The following is a 16,819-nucleotide window of genomic DNA, read 5'->3' as shown; positions in this document are numbered from 1 at the left end:
ATATAAGGCGTTTTTTTAGAGGCGGAATTCCAGCTACAATCCAGCGACCGATGACAACTAACTTCAAAAACTGAAATGGCGGATACGGGAAAACAAAAAAAGAAGCCCATTCACAGGATGTGATGTATCTGCTTCTTCTCTTGGATTATTGGTGGTTTGCAAACTATTTAAAGGTGCGTTTACTGCCACCTACTGTACAAGAGTGTGTATCATGTCACCACTATGGAAATATACACAACCATTGTAGTTGTAGTTAAAATAAAGGAAAAATTAACAAAAAAATGTAATAAAACATTTAAAAATGTTTAGACCTCAATCTACCGATACAGAAGCACAACGCTAAATAAAAACTATTGTGTTTACGGTGAGGTATTATGATTTAAGTATGTACAATATAAGGGTGCATATTGTCATCGACTGAACCATGCCCGGCGCCGTGGGAGGGCTAGGCCCTCACATTTGACATTCCTGCCCTCCCCCAATAAACACGATTTTTATTATTTATAAAAAAAAATAAAACATTTTTTTTTTGTTATTATAAATAAACTGTGAACTTTTATCCTACGATGTATAGCTAGTGTCAGATAGTAACTAAAACAAAAAATCACAGGCTACGTGAAATAAATTCATGTGTCTGTTGTGATTTGTGATTCGTCCACATTTAGACCAATCACAGCGTCACACTCTGCTGCCTATTCTGGATTTGTTTATTGTTTATTGTGCATTATGTAGACTCCCATTTCTGTTTGAATTACAAAATGGACATCAGAAATTGGCTTAAAAGGTCTAAGGATTTATTAAAACGAAATAGCGATGAAAGAACTGCAGCCGATGGTGCTGCTGGCGACCCTGCACCTGCCATTGCAGCAGCACGCCTTATTGTCACAAGCTTGACCTCGGCAAACCCCGGGGCTGAGTTAGCGAGCCAAATCCTGGACTCATCAAGGCGGCCGCCACCAACGCTGTCCTCCGAGGCACAGCTCCTTGTGCCACTACCATCACCACCTGCGTTGCCACACCCTGTACCACACCCGCCAGCATCCTCCTCCTCCTCCGTGCCGGTGTCTCCACTACAGACGCTACCTTGCAGCACATCAACAGGTTCTATTGGGCCAGCAACCGCTCAAAGACCAACAGCCCCAGATGATCTTGGGGTTAATAAACCCAACCAGGTGAAACTGGATCGTTATCAGGGAGATTGTTTTCAGGAAAGAAGCGCATTTTTGCCGCTGCATGGTACAACAACAGACCATGGCTTGAATATTTGTTAAAAGCAGACGCAGCCTTTTGTTTCCCCTGTAGACAGTTTAAAGTAAATACATCTTCATCTGATGCAGCTTTTACTGTCAAGGGTTTTTGCGACTGGAAACACGCATTACAGACTGATAAAGGGAGAGTTTGTAGAGAGAGAGAGATACGCGAGGAAACAAATAATGAAATTAGTACTTTGGTGCAGATCAGCTGCACGGAACCGTTATTACGTGTCAGCTGTCGTTGATATTATAGCTTTTTTAGCTGTCAACCAACTCCCTTTCAGAGGTGACCACGATTCACCACAGCATGTCCGAGTCAGGCAGTGGGCTCTTCCTATCGCTGTTTGAGTATATGCTGCACAAAGATGCAGAGTTGGCCAAAATAATGGAAAGCATTCCCCACACAGCAACACACACCTCTCATGACATGCACAATGCCATAATAGAACTAACAGCAGTTCATCGTCTCCGTCTCTACTATTTCTCTCCGAGTGCAGCGATGAGGACGCTGCCATCATTAACCAGTGTGCCTTGCTCGTGATTTACCAGTGTCTGTGCTGCCACGCACACAATGTTTCAAAAGTGGTTTCTATGTTGCCCTTTATTTGTGTATGTATTTGCGAAACGTGTGCGTCTTTACGCATAAAGACGCACACGTCTTTATGACGTGTGCGTCATAAAGACGTGTGCGTCACACTCTGCTGCCTATTCTGGATTTGTTTATTGTTTATTGTGCATTATGTAGACTCCCATTTCTGTTTGAATTACAAAATGGACATCAGAAATTGGCTTAAAAGGTCTAAGGATTTATTAAAACGAAATAGCGATGAAAGAACTGCAGCCGATGGTGCTGCTGGCGACCCTGCACCTGCCATTGCAGCAGCACGCCTTATTGTCACAAGCTTGACCTCGGCAAACCCCGGGGCTGAGTTAGCGAGCCCAATCCTGGACTCATCAAGGCGGCCGCCACCAACGCTGTCCTCCGAGGCACAGCTCCTTGTGCCACTACCATCACCACCTGCGTTGCCACACCCTGTACCACACCCGCCAGCATCCTCCTCCTCCTCCGTGCCAGTGTCTCCACTACAGACGCTACCTTGCAGCACATCAACAGGTTCTATTGGGCCAGCAACCGCTCAAAGACCAACAGCCCCAGATGATCTTGGGGTTAATAAACCCAACCAGGTGAAACTGGATCGTTATCAGGGAGATTGTTTTCAGGAAAGAAGCGCATTTTTGCCGCTGCATGGTACAACAACAGACCATGGCTTGAATATTTGTTAAAAGCAGACGCAGCCTTTTGTTTCCCCTGTAGACAGTTTAAAGTAAATACATCTTCATCTGATGCAGCTTTTACTGTCAAGGGTTTTTGCGACTGGAAACACGCATTACAGACTGATAAAGGGAGAGTTTGTAGAGAGAGAGAGATACGCGAGGAAACAAATAATGAAATTAGTACTTTGGTGCAGATCAGCTGCACGGAACCGTTATTACGTGTCAGCTGTCGTTGATATTATAGCTTTTTTAGCTGTCAACCAACTCCCTCTCAGAGGTGACCACGATTCACCACAGCATGTCCGAGTCAGGCAGTGGGCTCTTCCTATCGCTGTTTGAGTATACGCTGCACAAAGATGCAGAGTTGGCCAAAATAATGGAAAGCATTCCCCACACAGCAACACACACCTCTCACGACATGCACAATGCCATAATAGAACTAACAGCAGTTCATCGTCTCCGTCTCTACTATTTCTCTCCGAGTGCAGCGATGAGGACGCTGCCATCATTAACCAGTGTGCCTTGCTCGTGATTTACCAGTGTCTGTGCTGCCACGCACACAATGTTTCAAAAGTGGTTTCTATGTTGCCCTTTATTTGTGTATGTATTTGCGAAACGTGTGCGTCTTTACGCAATGCCGTTGGCCTTGCTGTTTGATATATATTGTGCCGCAGACCCGCAGCACATGACGGTTTTGTGCCCTCCCATGAAAATCATATACCCTCCCTTTAGATTTGTTCTGGCGCCGGGTCTGTACTGAACAAGAGTGTACATCACGGGTACAAATTCAACGAGGTCCAGTTACGGCCCGTCCACACAGTGGCGTTGAAGCTTGCTAGCGGGCGTGTCTGAAACTCGACCAACAATCAATCACATGAATCTCCCGCCCCGGACACACAAGCACGCGGTTTGATTGGCTAGAGCTTGTACTGGCATATGATTCGATTGGCTGACGCTTCCGTCGAAGCTTCAAAAGTTGAACATTGCTCAACTTTTGCAGCGAGCAACGCGTAGCGACGCTCCCACAACGCAGTTCGGCGAAGCGTGACGTCACCCCATTCAAAGTGAACGGGCAGAAGCGTTGAAGCTTCAACGCACGCAGCCGTGTGGACGGGCCGTTAGAGAAAATCTCCCCATGCAAAGGTCCGGAACATCAAAATGCCTAACTTGCTTTATGAATTTGTGAGATATATTTAAGCAATAGCTGATTGGTTCTTAGCCGTGATATAATGAGCGTATATCACGTAGGGACGCACGAAGGGGGGGTGCTGAGGGGGCTGCAGCACCCCCATCTGTTGGCGGAGACTTGTAACTGCAACGACAAAATGTTACAAAACAAACGTTTTTTTTTTAGTTACTATTTTTGAGTTAGCATGTTAGTGTAAGCAGTCTGACTATAAAAGCTTCACTAAGAGAAAGTGATAATGTGGTGTGCTTCTTCTGTTGCTCTGCTATAGAAAAGAAGCTCGTCCGTGCAGACAAGAACAGGGATGGGAGTTTTGTGAAAGCAGGGTTTAACAACTGGCGAAAGGCAGGGGAAACATTTAGGGAGCATGAGAAGTCCCATCAACACACAGGCCGTCAACAAACTGGCATTATTAAAACGAACACCGATGAATGCACTGCTCTCACAAGCTGTTGCTAAAGACCAAATGACTGCATTTAATATGACGTTATTACAGTAACGGTTAATATAATACATTAACCGTGCTTTACCTGAACCTCATCATGAGAGGACGGCAGAATTGTAATTTCCCGTGTTCGGTGAATGCAACAGAGGCAAGACACCAGACCAACCAGAGTTGAATGGCAATACACATCTGTCTTATTGGCTGACAGGTACCTATCCTGTGAGCTGTGACAATGAAACTGTCAGTCGGACTTTGAAGATGGTCATAAGAACATTTTTTCTTAAAGAAGCCACCACTTGAGCCAGGTAAACAAGGTATGTAAACGTCAGTAAACTTAGAAGTTATGCGAACATGTAAGCAAAGCATAAATTACAGCTACGTTGACGTTACTTTGAATCGCGGGGGTAAGCTAAACCGTTAGCAAGTAGCTATAGCTAGCCAGAGACATTAAATAAATACTTTGTCATACAATCTAAATGTAATGTTTTTTAGTGTTACCTGGTGATTTCAAAGAAAGCTCTCTGGGAAATGTTGACTTACTGTTCGACATGAAGCTAGAAGCTACCTTACAGCACACAGTTGAGTCCTGTCAGTTAAAGTGTTTCATAGTTAGCTTAGCCAAGCAACAACCTAGCACTCAAATATATGGATGTTATGTGACAGTGTTTCTGAGAAAAAGTCATCTGAAATGGTGGCATAGTTGCCACTGCTTTACATGTCGACAGCATGTTTGAACCTTATTTGCAGCAGTAAATGTGGCTGATTGGCCACTGACGTTGCCATAATAACACCTGAATTTAAATGTGCAACCTCTTTTTGTGGCAGATTTTTGTATGAAATTATAATTCTTCTGAATCATATTCCTATTGACAGCTAGTTTCTATGTGAACATTGTGAGATGGACAGCCAGAGAGAATACATGAAAAACAGTTATGATATACTATATGACAAAACAAGAATTCAGTTTAAAAGGGGAGTGATTTGTAAAATATAATAAATAAAATCTGTTTACAGTTCTGTTTCATATGGGTGTTGAGAGATGTATCAATAGATCTCTTAATTTTGCTCTCAAAGTGCAACAGATTGATGCTTTTAACTTCAATATTTCCCAAAAAAATCTTCCCACCGCACCCCCAACTCTGACTGACTTGACCTGATATCACGGGTAGAATTGTAGTTACTTTTCACAAGTCAGTATCCCTCCGCTTCTGAGAAAAAGCTACAACCGTTACAGCTGTTACATTACGTCCATTACGAAACTAACTAACAAAGCTTAAGATGGAAACATTTAAGCAATAGCCCATGACAGGACGTGGTTCGGCCCGGCGCGGAGGGATACGGACTTGTGAAAAGTAACTACAATCAGAGCCCGTGATATACACTCATTATATCACGTCTAAGAACCAATCAGATTGCTTGATTTGACTACAATTAAAAAAAATATATATAAATATTTATTGTCAATTAACATTGAACTATACACACAGTAAAATACTGTGGATATGTATGTATAATGTTCCTCTCGGGCTGCATTTAAAAATAAATAGCTTTTGAAAATGTCTGCATCTTAAAAGTGCTTAATTTTAGATAAAGAAAATAAAGTGAAGCAGCAGCTTGAGTTTCCCTTTTTCTTTGTTAACCGTTTCACATCATGACTTAAAGTGGACCTATCATGCTATATTTGAATAATATATTGTAGGGCCATACCTATATAAGGTATATTTCTAAGTTTTTTTTTACAAAATACCAAAGAGATCATGCATTTTAGCCATGCCTCATTTTGCTCTATTTTGCTCTCCTCCAGCCTGTCTTTGCATGAGCTGCAGCTGACCACGCCCCCCTGCAAAGGAGGGGGGCGAGGCACGAGCGTCATGTTACCATGCTGTTACCATGCCACGGCAACCTCTCATTCCCCTGGTAGGTAGGTGGAGAGTTGGCCATATAGGCGGAGCTCCTCGTTCCTGACGTCAGAGAATTTTCAAATCTGGATCAGTCTGTATCAGATCCGTTGTAGCCCCGTTTTTAGAGATTTGGGTATGGAGGAAAAGAGAGAGGGTTGTGTGTTCTGACACTTGGTGAGTTCCCTGACACACCGGGGACACATTCATGTATAAAAGACTTACAAAAGTGCATTTTGCATGATAGGTCCCTTTTAAGTCAACAATAAAATTAAACTTAACAATGACAATGACCGTTTGGACATCGATCTACCGATAAAGAACCAAAACAGGAAATAAAAACGACTCTTATTGTGTTTACGGGGTGGGGAATTAAGATGTAAGTATTTACAACTTAAAGGTGTACATCGCTAGCTACTGGTTCAGAAAAATGTCCACATGTCAACCCTGTCAACATTCAAAAGTAGACTCTGCTGGGAATTTAAACTCCATTCAAGTCCATTATCTCACCAAAATATAGGTTCATAAAACTGATGTAGTAGTTTTTCTCACAAGAATATAACACAAATTCTAGAGAATCTGCAAGCAAAAAAGTCACGTTTGTGACCAATAGTATGGCTCTGTGGCGCAATGGACAGCGCATTGGACTTCTAGATAAACCCAGGAGAAGGTATTCAAAGGCTGTGGGTTCGAGTCCCACCAGAGTCGACATTTAAAGGTTTATAAATTTGTTCATAATCAAGATACATGAACCAACCAAAATGTCAATGGATTATGTGATTATGTAGTTTGCAACCCTGTGAACATTCAAAAGTAGACTCTGCTGGGAATTGAACCTCCATTCAAGTCAATTGCCCCACAAAAATATAGGTTCATAAATCTGATGTCGTAGTTTTTCTCAGAAGCATATAACACAAATTCTAGAGAATCCGCAAGCAAAAAAGTCACGTTCGTGACCAATAATGTGGCTCTGTGGCGCAATGGACAGCGCATTGGACTTCTAGATATACCCAGGAGAAGGTATTCAAAGGCTGTGGGTTCGAGTCCCACCAGAGTCGACATTTAAAGGTTTATAAATTTGTTCATAATCAAGATACATGAACCAACCAAAATGTCAATGGATTATGTGATTATGTAGTTTGCAACCCTGTGAACATTCAAAAGTAGACTCTGCTGGGAATTGAACCTCCATTCAAGTCCATTGCCACACAAAGTTATAGGTTCATAAATCTGATGTCGTAGTTTTTCTCAGAAGCATATAACACAAATTCTAGAGAATCCGCAAGCAAAAAAGTCACGTTCGTGACCAATAATGTGGCTCTGTGGCGCAATGGACAGCGCATTGGACTTCTAGATAAACCCAGGAGAAGGTATTCAAAGGCTGTGGGTTCGAGTCCCACCAGAGTCGACATTTAAAGGTTTATAAATTTGTTCATAATCAAGATACATGAACCAACCAAAATGTCAATGGATTATGTGATTATGTAGTTTGCAACCCTGTGAACATTCAAAAGTAGACTCTGCTGGGAATTGAACCTCCATTCAAGTCAATTGCCCCACAAAAATATAGGTTCATAAATCTGATGGCGTAGTTTTTCTCAGAAGCATGTAACACAAATTCTAGAGAATCCGCAAGCAAAAAAGTCACGTTCGTGACCAATAATGTGGCTCTGTGGCGCAATGGACAGCGCATTGGACTTCTAGATATACCCAGGAGAAGGTATTCAAAGGCTGTGGGTTCGAGTCCCACCAGAGTCGACATTTAAAGGTTTATAAATTTGTTCATAATCAAGATACATGAACCAACCAAAATGTCAATGGATTATGTGATTATGTAGTTTGCAACCCTGTGAACATTCAAAAGTAGACTCTGCTGGGAATTGAACCTCCATTCAAGTCCATTGCCACACAAAGTTATAGGTTCATAAATCTGATGTCGTAGTTTTTCTCAGAAGCATATAACACAAATTCTAGAGAATCCGCAAGCAAAAAAGTCACGTTCGTGACCAATAATGTGGCTCTGTGGCGCAATGGACAGCGCATTGGACTTCTAGATATACCCAGGAGAAGGTATTCAAAGGCTGTGGGTTCGAGTCCCACCAGAGTCGACATTTAAAGGTTTATAAATTTGTTCATAATCAAGATACATGAACCAACCAAAATGTCAATGGATTATGTGATTATGTAGTTTGCAACCCTGTGAACATTCAAAAGTAGACTCTGCTGGGAATTGAACCTCCATTCAAGTCCATTGCCACAAAGTTATAGGTTCATAAATCTGATGTCGTAGTTTTTCTCAGAAGCATATAACACAAATTCTAGAGAATCCGCAAGCAAAAAAGTCACGTTCGTGACCAATAATGTGGCTCTGTGGCGCAATGGACAGCGCATTGGACTTCTAGATATACCCAGGAGAAGGTATTCAAAGGCTGTGGGTTCGAGTCCCACCAGAGTCGACATTTAAAGGTTTATAAATTTGTTCATAATCAAGATACATGAACCAACCAAAATGTCAATGGATTATGTGATTATGTGATTATGTAGTTTGCAACCCTGTGAACATTCAAAAGTAGACTCTGCTGGGAATTGAACCTCCATTCAAGTCAATTGCCCCACACAAATATAGGTTCATAAATCTGATGGGGTAGTTTTTCTCAGAAGCATATAACACAAATTCTAGAGAATCCGCAAGCAAAAAAGTCATGTTCGTAACCAATAATGTGGCTCTGTGGCGCAATGGACAGCGCATTGGACTTCTAGATATAACCCAGGAGAAGGTATTCAAAGGCTGTGGGTTCGAGTCCCACCAGAGTCGACATTTAAAGGTTTATAAATTTGTTCATAATCAAGATACATGAACCAACCAAAATGTCAATGGATTATGTGATTATGTAGTTTGCAACCCTGTGAACATTCAAAAGTAGACTCTGCTGGGAATTGAACCTCCATTCAAGTCCATTGCCGACACAAAGTATAGGTTCATAAATCTGATGTCGTAGTTTTTCTCAGAAGCATAGTAACACAAATTCTAGAGAATCCGCAAGCAAAAAAGTCACGTTCGTGACCAATAATGTGGCTCTGTGGCGCAATGGACAGCGCATTGGACTTCTAGATATACCCAGGAGAAGGTATTCAAAGGCTGTGGGTTCGAGTCCCACCAGAGTCGACATTTAAAGGTTTATAAATTTGTTCATAATCAAGATACATGAACCAACCAAAATGTCAATGGATTATGTGATTATGTAGTTTGCAACCCTGTGAACATTCAAAAGTAGACTCTGCTGGGAATTGAACCTCCATTCAAGTCCATTGCCACACAAAGTTATAGGTTCATAAATCTGATGTCGTAGTTTTTCTCAGAAGCATATAACACAAATTCTAGAGAATCCGCAAGCAAAAAAGTCATGTTCGTAACCAATAATGTGGCTCTGTGGCGCAATGGACAGCGCATTGGACTTCTAGATATACCCAGGAGAAGGTATTCAAAGGCTGTGGGTTCGAGTCCCACCAGAGTCGACATTTAAAGGTTTATAAATTTGTTCATAATCAAGATACATGAACCAACCAAAATGTCAATGGATTATGTGATTATGTAGTTTGCAACCCTGTGAACATTCAAAAGTAGACTCTGCTGGGAATTGAACCTCCATTCAAGTCCATTGCCACACAAAGTATAGGTTCATAAATCTGATGGGGTAGTTTTTCTCAGAAGCATGTAACACAAATTCTAGAGAATCCGCAAGCAAAAAAGTCACGTTCGTGACCAATAATGTGGCTCTGTGGCGCAATGGACAGCGCATTGGACTTCTAGATAAACCCAGGAGAAGGTATTCAAAGGCTGTGGGTTCGAGTCCCACCAGAGTCGACATTTAAAGGTTTATAAATTTGTTCATAATCAAGATACATGAACCAACCAAAATGTCAATGGATTATGTGATTATGTAGTTTGCAACCCTGTGAACATTCAAAAGTAGACTCTGCTGGGAATTGAACCTCCATTCAAGTCCATTGCCCACACAAAGTTATAGGTTCATAAATCTGATGTCGTAGTTTTTCTCAGAAGCATATAACACAAATTCTAGAGAATCCGCAAGCAAAAAAGTCACGTTCGTGACCAATAATGTGGCTCTGTGGCGCAATGGACAGCGCATTGGACTTCTAGATATACCCAGGAGAAGGTATTCAAAGGCTGTGGGTTCGAGTCCCACCAGAGTCGACATTTAAAGGTTTATAAATTTGTTCATAATCAAGATACATGAACCAACCAAAATGTCAATAGATTATGTGATTATGTAGTTTGCAACCCTGTGAACATTCAAAGTTACAATCTGCTGGGAATTGAACCTCCATTCAAGTCCATTGCCCCACAAAAGTATAGGTTCACAAAACTGATGCAGTAGTTTTTCTCAGAAGCATATAACACAAATTCTAGAGAATCCGCAAGCAAAAAAGTCACGTTCGTGACCAATAATGTGGCTCTGTGGCGCAATGGACAGCGCATTGGACTTCTAGATAACCCAGGAGAAGGTATTCAAAGGCTGTGGGTTCGAGTCCCACCAGAGTCGACATTTAAAGGTTTATAAATTTGTTCATAATCAAGATACATGAACCAACCAAAATGTCAATGGATTATGTGATTATGTAGTTTGCAACCCTGTGAACATTCAAAAGTAGACTCTGCTGGGAATTGAACCTCCATTCAAGTCAATTGCCCACACAAAGTATAGGTTCATAAATCTGATGTCGTAGTTTTTCTCAGAAGCATATAACACAAATTCTAGAGAATCCGCAAGCAAAAAAGTCACGTTCGTGACCAATAATGTGGCTCTGTGGCGCAATGGACAGCGCATTGGACTTCTAGATATAACCCAGGAGAAGGTATTCAAAGGCTGTGGGTTCGAGTCCCACCAGAGTCGACATTTAAAGGTTTATAAATTTGTTCATAATCAAGATACATGAACCAACCAAAATGTCAATGGATTATGTGATTATGTAGTTTGCAACCCTGTGAACATTCAAAAGTAGACTCTGCTGGGAATTGAACCTCCATTCAAGTCCATTGCCACATAAAGTTATAGGTTCATAAATCTGATGTCGTAATTTTTCTCAGAAGCATATAACACAAATTCTAGAGAATCCGCAAGCAAAAAAGTCACGTTCGTGACCAATAATGTGGCTCTGTGGCGCAATGGATAGCGCATTGGACTTCTAGATAACCCAGGAGAAGGTATTCAAAGGCTGTGGGTTCGAGTCCCACCAGAGTCGACATTTAAAGGTTTATAAATTTGTTCATAATCAAGATACATGAACCAACCAAAATGTCAATGGATTATGTGATTATGTAGTTTGCAACCCTGTGAACATTCAAAAGTAGACTCTGCTGGGAATTGAACCTCCATTCAAGTCAATTGCCCCACAAAATATAGGTTCATAAATCTGATGGGGTAGTTTTTCTCAGAAGCATGTAACACAAATTCTAGAGAATCCGCAAGCAAAAAAGTCACGTTCGTGACCAATAATGTGGCTCTGTGGCGCAATGGACAGCGCATTGGACTTCTAGATAAACCCAGGAGAAGGTATTCAAAGGCTGTGGGTTCGAGTCCCACCAGAGTCGACATTTAAAGGTTTATAAATTTGTTCATAATCAAGATACATGAACCAACCAAAATGTCAATGGATTATGTGATTATGTAGTTTGCAACCCTGTGAACATTCAAAAGTAGACTCTGCTGGGAATTGAACCTCCATTCAAGTCCATTGCCACACAAAGTTATAGGTTCATAAATCTGATGTCGTAGTTTTTCTCAGAAGCATATAACACAAATTCTAGAGAATCCGCAAGCAAAAAAGTCACGTTCGTGACCAATAATGTGGCTCTGTGGCGCAATGGACAGCGCATTGGACTTCTAGATATACCCAGGAGAAGGTATTCAAAGGCTGTGGGTTCGAGTCCCACCAGAGTCGACATTTAAAGGTTTATAAATTTGTTCATAATCAAGATACATGAACCAACCAAAATGTCAATGGATTATGTGATTATGTAGTTTGCAACCCTGTGAACATTCAAAAGTAGACTCTGCTGGGAATTGAACCTCCATTCAAGTCAATTGCCCACACAAATATAGGTTCATAAATCTGATGGGGTAGTTTTTCTCAGAAGCATGTAACACAAATTCTAGAGAATCCGCAAGCAAAAAAGTCACGTTCGTGACCAATAATGTGGCTCTGTGGCGCAATGGACAGCGCATTGGACTTCTAGATATACCCAGGAGAAGGTATTCAAAGGCTGTGGGTTCGAGTCCCACCAGAGTCGACATTTAAAGGTTTATAAATTTGTTCATAATCAAGATACATGAACCAACCAAAATGTCAATGGATTATGTGATTATGTAGTCGGTGCAACCCTGTGAACATTCAAAAGTAGACTCTGCTGGGAATTGAACCTCCATTCAAGTCCATTGCCACACAAAGTTATAGGTTCATAAATCTGATGTCGTAGTTTTTCTCAGAAGCATATAACACAAATTCTAGAGAATCCGCAAGCAAAAAAGTCACGTTCGTGACCAATAATGTGGCTCTGTGGCGCAATGGACAGCGCATTGGACTTCTAGATAAACCCAGGAGAAGGTATTCAAAGGCTGTGGGTTCGAGTCCCACCAGAGTCGACATTTAAAGGTTTATAAATTTGTTCATAATCAAGATACATGAACCAACCAAAATGTCAATGGATTATGTGATTATGTAGTTTGCAACCCTGTGAACATTCAAAAGTAGACTCTGCTGGGAATTGAACCTCCATTCAAGTCAATTGCCCCACAAAAGTATAGGTTCATAAATCTGATGGGGTAGTTTTTCTCAGAAGCATGTAACACAAATTCTAGAGAATCCGCAAGCAAAAAAGTCACGTTCGTGACCAATAATGTGGCTCTGTGGCGCAATGGACAGCGCATTGGACTTCTAGATATACCCAGGAGAAGGTATTCAAAGGCTGTGGGTTCGAGTCCCACCAGAGTCGACATTTAAAGGTTTATAAATGTGTTCATAATCAAGATACATGAACCAACCAAAATGTCAATGGATTATGTGATTATGTAGTTTGCAACCCTGTGAACATTCAAAAGTAGACTCTGCTGGGAATTGAACCCACCATTCAAGTCCATTGCCACATAAAGTTATAGGTTCATAAATCTGATGTCGTAGTTTTTCTCAGAAGCATATAACACAAATTCTAGAGAATCCGCAAGCAAAAAAGTCACGTTCGTGACCAATAATGTGGCTCTGTGGCGCAATGGACAGCGCATTGGACTTCTAGATATACCCAGGAGAAGGTATTCAAAGGCTGTGGGTTCGAGTCCCACCAGAGTCGACATTTAAAGGTTTATAAATGTGTTCATAATCAAGATACATGAACCAACCAAAATGTCAATGGATTATGTGATTATGTAGTTTGCAACCCTGTGAACATTCAAAAGTAGACTCTGCTGGGAATTGAACCTCCATTCAAGTCCATTGCCCCACAAAAGTATAGGTTCATAAATCTGATGTCGTAGTTTTTCTCAGAAGCATATAACACAAATTCTAGAGAATCCGCAAGCAAAAAAGTCACGTTCGTGACCAATAATGTGGCTCTGTGGCGCAATGGACAGCGCATTGGACTTCTAGATATACCCAGGAGAAGGTATTCAAAGGCTGTGGGTTCGAGTCCCACCAGAGTCGACATTTAAAGGTTTATAAATTTGTTCATAATCAAGATACATGAACCAACCAAAATGTCAATGGATTATGTGATTATGTAGTTTGCAACCCTGTGAACATTCAAAAGTAGACTCTGCTGGGAATTGAACCTCCATTCAAGTCCATTGCCCACACAAAGTTATAGGTTCATAAATCTGATGTCGTAGTTTTTCTCAGAAGCATATAACACAAATTCTAGAGAATCCGCAAGCAAAAAAGTCACGTTCGTGACCAATAATGTGGCTCTGTGGCGCAATGGACAGCGCATTGGACTTCTAGATAAACCCAGGAGAAGGTATTCAAAGGCTGTGGGTTCGAGTCCCACCAGAGTCGACATTTAAAGGTTTATAAATTTGTTCATAATCAAGATACATGAACCAACCAAAATGTCAATGGATTATGTGATTATGTAGTTTGCAACCCTGTGAACATTCAAAGTTACAATCTGCCGGGAATTGAACCTCCATTCAAGTCCATTGACCACAAAAGTATAGGTTCATAAATCTGATGGGGTAGTTTTTCTCAGAAGCATGTAACACAAATTCTAGAGAATCCGCAAGCAAAAAAGTCACGTTCGTGACCAATAATGTGGCTCTGTGGCGCAATGGACAGCGCATTGGACTTCTAGATATACCCAGGAGAAGGTATTCAAAGGCTGTGGGTTCGAGTCCCACCAGAGTCGACATTTAAAGGTTTATAAATTTGTTCATAATCAAGATACATGAACCAACCAAAATGTCAATGGATTATGTGATTATGTGATTATGTAGTTTGCAACCCTGTGAACATTCAAAAGTAGACTCTGCTGGGAATTGAACCTCCATTCAAGTCCATTGCCACACAAAGTTATAGGTTCATAAATCTGATGTCGTAGTTTTTCTCAGAAGCATATAACACAAATTCTAGAGAATCCGCAAGCAAAAAAGTCACGTTCGTGACCAATAATGTGGCTCTGTGGCGCAATGGACAGCGCATTGGACTTCTAGATAAACCCAGGAGAAGGTATTCAAAGGCTGTGGGTTCGAGTCCCACCAGAGTCGACATTTAAAGGTTTATAAATTTGTTCATAATCAAGATACATGAACCAACCAAAATGTCAATGGATTATGTGATTATGTAGTTTGCAACCCTGTGAACATTCAAAAGTAGACTCTGCTGGGAATTGAACCTCCATTCAAGTCCATTGCCCACAAAAGTATAGGTTCATAAATCTGATGGGGTAGTTTTTCTCAGAAGCATGTAACACAAATTCTAGAGAATCCGCAAGCAAAAAAGTCACGTTCGTGACCAATAATGTGGCTCTGTGGCGCAATGGACAGCGCATTGGACTTCTAGATATACCCAGGAGAAGGTATTCAAAGGCTGTGGGTTCGAGTCCCACCAGAGTCGACATTTAAAGGTTTATAAATTTGTTCATAATCAAGATACATGAACCAACCAAAATGTCAATGGATTATGTGATTATGTAGTTTGCAACCCTGTGAACATTCAAAAGTAGACTCTGCTGGGAATTGAACCTCCATTCAAGTCCATTGCCACACAAAGTTATAGGTTCATAAATCTGATGTCGTAGTTTTTCTCAGAAGCATATAACACAAATTCTAGAGAATCCGCAAGCAAAAAAGTCACGTTCGTGACCAATAATGTGGCTCTGTGGCGCAATGGACAGCGCATTGGACTTCTAGATATACCCAGGAGAAGGTATTCAAAGGCTGTGGGTTCGAGTCCCACCAGAGTCGACATTTAAAGGTTTATAAATTTGTTCATAATCAAGATACATGAACCAACCAAAATGTCAATGGATTATGTGATTATGTAGTTTGCAACCCTGTGAACATTCAAAAGTAGACTCTGCTGGGAATTGAACCTCCATTCAAGTCAATTGCCCCACACAAATATAGGTTCATAAATCTGATGGGGTAGTTTTTCTCAGAAGCATGTAACACAAATTCTAGAGAATCCGCAAGCAAAAAAGTCACGTTCGTGACCAATAATGTGGCTCTGTGGCGCAATGGACAGCGCATTGGACTTCTAGATATACCCAGGAGAAGGTATTCAAAGGCTGTGGGTTCGAGTCCCACCAGAGTCGACATTTAAAGGTTTATAAATTTGTTCATAATCAAGATACATGAACCAACCAAAATGTCAATGGATTATGTGATTATGTAGTTTGCAACCCTGTGAACATTCAAAGTTACACTCTGCTGGGAATTGAACCTCCATTCAAGTCCATTGACCACAAAAGTATAGGTTCATAAATCTGATGTCGTAGTTTTTCTCAGAAGCATATAACACAAATTCTAGAGAATCCGCAAGCAAAAAAGTCACGTTCGTGACCAATAATGTGGCTCTGTGGCGCAATGGACAGCGCATTGGACTTCTAGATAAACCCAGGAGAAGGTATTCAAAGGCTGTGGGTTCGAGTCCCACCAGAGTCGACATTTAAAGGTTTATAAATTTGTTCATAATCAAGATACATGAACCAACCAAAATGTCAATGGATTATGTGATTATGTAGTTTGCAACCCTGTGAACATTCAAAAGTAGACTCTGCTGGGAATTGAACCTCCATTCAAGTCAATTGCCCACACAAATATAGGTTCATAAATCTGATGGCGTAGTTTTTCTCAGAAGCATATAACACAAATTCTAGAGAATCCGCAAGCAAAAAAGTCACGTTCGTGACCAATAATGTGGCTCTGTGGCGCAATGGACAGCGCATTGGACTTCTAGATATACCCAGGAGAAGGTATTCAAAGGCTGTGGGTTCGAGTCCCACCAGAGTCGACATTTAAAGGTTTATACATTTGTTCATAATCAAGATACATGAACCAACCAAAATGTCAATGGATTATGTGATTATGTAGTTTGCAACCCTGTGAACATTCAAAAGTAGACTCTGCTGGGAATTGAACCTCCATTCAAGTCCATTGCCACACAAAGTTATAGGTTCATAAATCTGATGTCGTAGTTTTTCTCAGAAGCATATAACACAAATTCTAGAGAATCCGCAAGCAAAAAAGTCACG

General features: G+C 41.0%; 29 non-coding genes across 29 annotated transcripts; all 29 read left to right on the top strand.

The window, feature by feature from the left end:
- The first annotated feature begins 6,673 nt into the window (after nucleotides 1–6,673).
- trnar-ucu lies at nucleotides 6,674–6,765 on the top strand. The gene is given in 2 exon segments: nucleotides 6,674–6,710; nucleotides 6,730–6,765. It is a non-coding gene; the product is annotated as a tRNA-Arg (tRNA).
- Nucleotides 6,766–7,023: 258 nt separating this feature from the next.
- On the top strand, nucleotides 7,024–7,115 carry trnar-ucu. Its single transcript is given in 2 exon segments — nucleotides 7,024–7,060; nucleotides 7,080–7,115. It is a non-coding gene; the product is annotated as a tRNA-Arg (tRNA).
- Nucleotides 7,116–7,373: 258 nt separating this feature from the next.
- trnar-ucu lies at nucleotides 7,374–7,465 on the top strand. The gene is given in 2 exon segments: nucleotides 7,374–7,410; nucleotides 7,430–7,465. It is a non-coding gene; the product is annotated as a tRNA-Arg (tRNA).
- Nucleotides 7,466–7,723: 258 nt separating this feature from the next.
- Nucleotides 7,724–7,815, top strand: trnar-ucu. Its single transcript is given in 2 exon segments — nucleotides 7,724–7,760; nucleotides 7,780–7,815. It is a non-coding gene; the product is annotated as a tRNA-Arg (tRNA).
- Nucleotides 7,816–8,073: 258 nt separating this feature from the next.
- Nucleotides 8,074–8,165, top strand: trnar-ucu. Its single transcript is given in 2 exon segments — nucleotides 8,074–8,110; nucleotides 8,130–8,165. It is a non-coding gene; the product is annotated as a tRNA-Arg (tRNA).
- Nucleotides 8,166–8,421: 256 nt separating this feature from the next.
- Nucleotides 8,422–8,513, top strand: trnar-ucu. Its single transcript is given in 2 exon segments — nucleotides 8,422–8,458; nucleotides 8,478–8,513. It is a non-coding gene; the product is annotated as a tRNA-Arg (tRNA).
- Nucleotides 8,514–8,779: 266 nt separating this feature from the next.
- On the top strand, nucleotides 8,780–8,872 carry trnar-ucu. The gene is made up of 2 exons: nucleotides 8,780–8,816; nucleotides 8,837–8,872. It is a non-coding gene; the product is annotated as a tRNA-Arg (tRNA).
- Nucleotides 8,873–9,131: 259 nt separating this feature from the next.
- On the top strand, nucleotides 9,132–9,223 carry trnar-ucu. Its single transcript is given in 2 exon segments — nucleotides 9,132–9,168; nucleotides 9,188–9,223. It is a non-coding gene; the product is annotated as a tRNA-Arg (tRNA).
- Nucleotides 9,224–9,481: 258 nt separating this feature from the next.
- trnar-ucu lies at nucleotides 9,482–9,573 on the top strand. Its single transcript is given in 2 exon segments — nucleotides 9,482–9,518; nucleotides 9,538–9,573. It is a non-coding gene; the product is annotated as a tRNA-Arg (tRNA).
- Nucleotides 9,574–9,830: 257 nt separating this feature from the next.
- trnar-ucu lies at nucleotides 9,831–9,922 on the top strand. Its single transcript is given in 2 exon segments — nucleotides 9,831–9,867; nucleotides 9,887–9,922. It is a non-coding gene; the product is annotated as a tRNA-Arg (tRNA).
- Nucleotides 9,923–10,181: 259 nt separating this feature from the next.
- trnar-ucu lies at nucleotides 10,182–10,273 on the top strand. The gene is given in 2 exon segments: nucleotides 10,182–10,218; nucleotides 10,238–10,273. It is a non-coding gene; the product is annotated as a tRNA-Arg (tRNA).
- Nucleotides 10,274–10,531: 258 nt separating this feature from the next.
- trnar-ucu lies at nucleotides 10,532–10,622 on the top strand. Its single transcript is given in 2 exon segments — nucleotides 10,532–10,568; nucleotides 10,587–10,622. It is a non-coding gene; the product is annotated as a tRNA-Arg (tRNA).
- A 258-nt stretch (nucleotides 10,623–10,880) lies between these two features.
- On the top strand, nucleotides 10,881–10,973 carry trnar-ucu. Its single transcript has 2 exons — nucleotides 10,881–10,917; nucleotides 10,938–10,973. It is a non-coding gene; the product is annotated as a tRNA-Arg (tRNA).
- A 258-nt stretch (nucleotides 10,974–11,231) lies between these two features.
- trnar-ucu lies at nucleotides 11,232–11,322 on the top strand. Its single transcript is given in 2 exon segments — nucleotides 11,232–11,268; nucleotides 11,287–11,322. It is a non-coding gene; the product is annotated as a tRNA-Arg (tRNA).
- Nucleotides 11,323–11,579: 257 nt separating this feature from the next.
- On the top strand, nucleotides 11,580–11,671 carry trnar-ucu. The gene is given in 2 exon segments: nucleotides 11,580–11,616; nucleotides 11,636–11,671. It is a non-coding gene; the product is annotated as a tRNA-Arg (tRNA).
- A 258-nt stretch (nucleotides 11,672–11,929) lies between these two features.
- Nucleotides 11,930–12,021, top strand: trnar-ucu. Its single transcript is given in 2 exon segments — nucleotides 11,930–11,966; nucleotides 11,986–12,021. It is a non-coding gene; the product is annotated as a tRNA-Arg (tRNA).
- A 257-nt stretch (nucleotides 12,022–12,278) lies between these two features.
- Nucleotides 12,279–12,370, top strand: trnar-ucu. Its single transcript is given in 2 exon segments — nucleotides 12,279–12,315; nucleotides 12,335–12,370. It is a non-coding gene; the product is annotated as a tRNA-Arg (tRNA).
- Nucleotides 12,371–12,630: 260 nt separating this feature from the next.
- Nucleotides 12,631–12,722, top strand: trnar-ucu. The gene is given in 2 exon segments: nucleotides 12,631–12,667; nucleotides 12,687–12,722. It is a non-coding gene; the product is annotated as a tRNA-Arg (tRNA).
- Nucleotides 12,723–12,980: 258 nt separating this feature from the next.
- trnar-ucu lies at nucleotides 12,981–13,072 on the top strand. Its single transcript is given in 2 exon segments — nucleotides 12,981–13,017; nucleotides 13,037–13,072. It is a non-coding gene; the product is annotated as a tRNA-Arg (tRNA).
- Nucleotides 13,073–13,331: 259 nt separating this feature from the next.
- trnar-ucu lies at nucleotides 13,332–13,423 on the top strand. The gene is given in 2 exon segments: nucleotides 13,332–13,368; nucleotides 13,388–13,423. It is a non-coding gene; the product is annotated as a tRNA-Arg (tRNA).
- A 258-nt stretch (nucleotides 13,424–13,681) lies between these two features.
- trnar-ucu lies at nucleotides 13,682–13,773 on the top strand. Its single transcript is given in 2 exon segments — nucleotides 13,682–13,718; nucleotides 13,738–13,773. It is a non-coding gene; the product is annotated as a tRNA-Arg (tRNA).
- Nucleotides 13,774–14,032: 259 nt separating this feature from the next.
- Nucleotides 14,033–14,124, top strand: trnar-ucu. Its single transcript is given in 2 exon segments — nucleotides 14,033–14,069; nucleotides 14,089–14,124. It is a non-coding gene; the product is annotated as a tRNA-Arg (tRNA).
- A 257-nt stretch (nucleotides 14,125–14,381) lies between these two features.
- Nucleotides 14,382–14,473, top strand: trnar-ucu. The gene is given in 2 exon segments: nucleotides 14,382–14,418; nucleotides 14,438–14,473. It is a non-coding gene; the product is annotated as a tRNA-Arg (tRNA).
- A 266-nt stretch (nucleotides 14,474–14,739) lies between these two features.
- On the top strand, nucleotides 14,740–14,831 carry trnar-ucu. The gene is given in 2 exon segments: nucleotides 14,740–14,776; nucleotides 14,796–14,831. It is a non-coding gene; the product is annotated as a tRNA-Arg (tRNA).
- A 257-nt stretch (nucleotides 14,832–15,088) lies between these two features.
- Nucleotides 15,089–15,180, top strand: trnar-ucu. The gene is given in 2 exon segments: nucleotides 15,089–15,125; nucleotides 15,145–15,180. It is a non-coding gene; the product is annotated as a tRNA-Arg (tRNA).
- Nucleotides 15,181–15,438: 258 nt separating this feature from the next.
- On the top strand, nucleotides 15,439–15,530 carry trnar-ucu. The gene is given in 2 exon segments: nucleotides 15,439–15,475; nucleotides 15,495–15,530. It is a non-coding gene; the product is annotated as a tRNA-Arg (tRNA).
- Nucleotides 15,531–15,788: 258 nt separating this feature from the next.
- Nucleotides 15,789–15,880, top strand: trnar-ucu. The gene is given in 2 exon segments: nucleotides 15,789–15,825; nucleotides 15,845–15,880. It is a non-coding gene; the product is annotated as a tRNA-Arg (tRNA).
- Nucleotides 15,881–16,137: 257 nt separating this feature from the next.
- On the top strand, nucleotides 16,138–16,229 carry trnar-ucu. Its single transcript is given in 2 exon segments — nucleotides 16,138–16,174; nucleotides 16,194–16,229. It is a non-coding gene; the product is annotated as a tRNA-Arg (tRNA).
- A 257-nt stretch (nucleotides 16,230–16,486) lies between these two features.
- Nucleotides 16,487–16,578, top strand: trnar-ucu. The gene is given in 2 exon segments: nucleotides 16,487–16,523; nucleotides 16,543–16,578. It is a non-coding gene; the product is annotated as a tRNA-Arg (tRNA).
- The last annotated feature ends 241 nt before the right edge of the window (nucleotides 16,579–16,819 follow it).

The sequence above is a fragment of the Gymnodraco acuticeps genome, unplaced genomic scaffold (assembly GCF_902827175.1).
Source record: "Gymnodraco acuticeps unplaced genomic scaffold, fGymAcu1.1, whole genome shotgun sequence".
Lineage (NCBI taxonomy): Eukaryota > Metazoa > Chordata > Actinopteri > Perciformes > Bathydraconidae > Gymnodraco > Gymnodraco acuticeps.
The sequence above is the reverse complement of the archived record's forward strand: the minus strand, read 5'-3'. Positions and strand labels throughout refer to the sequence as shown.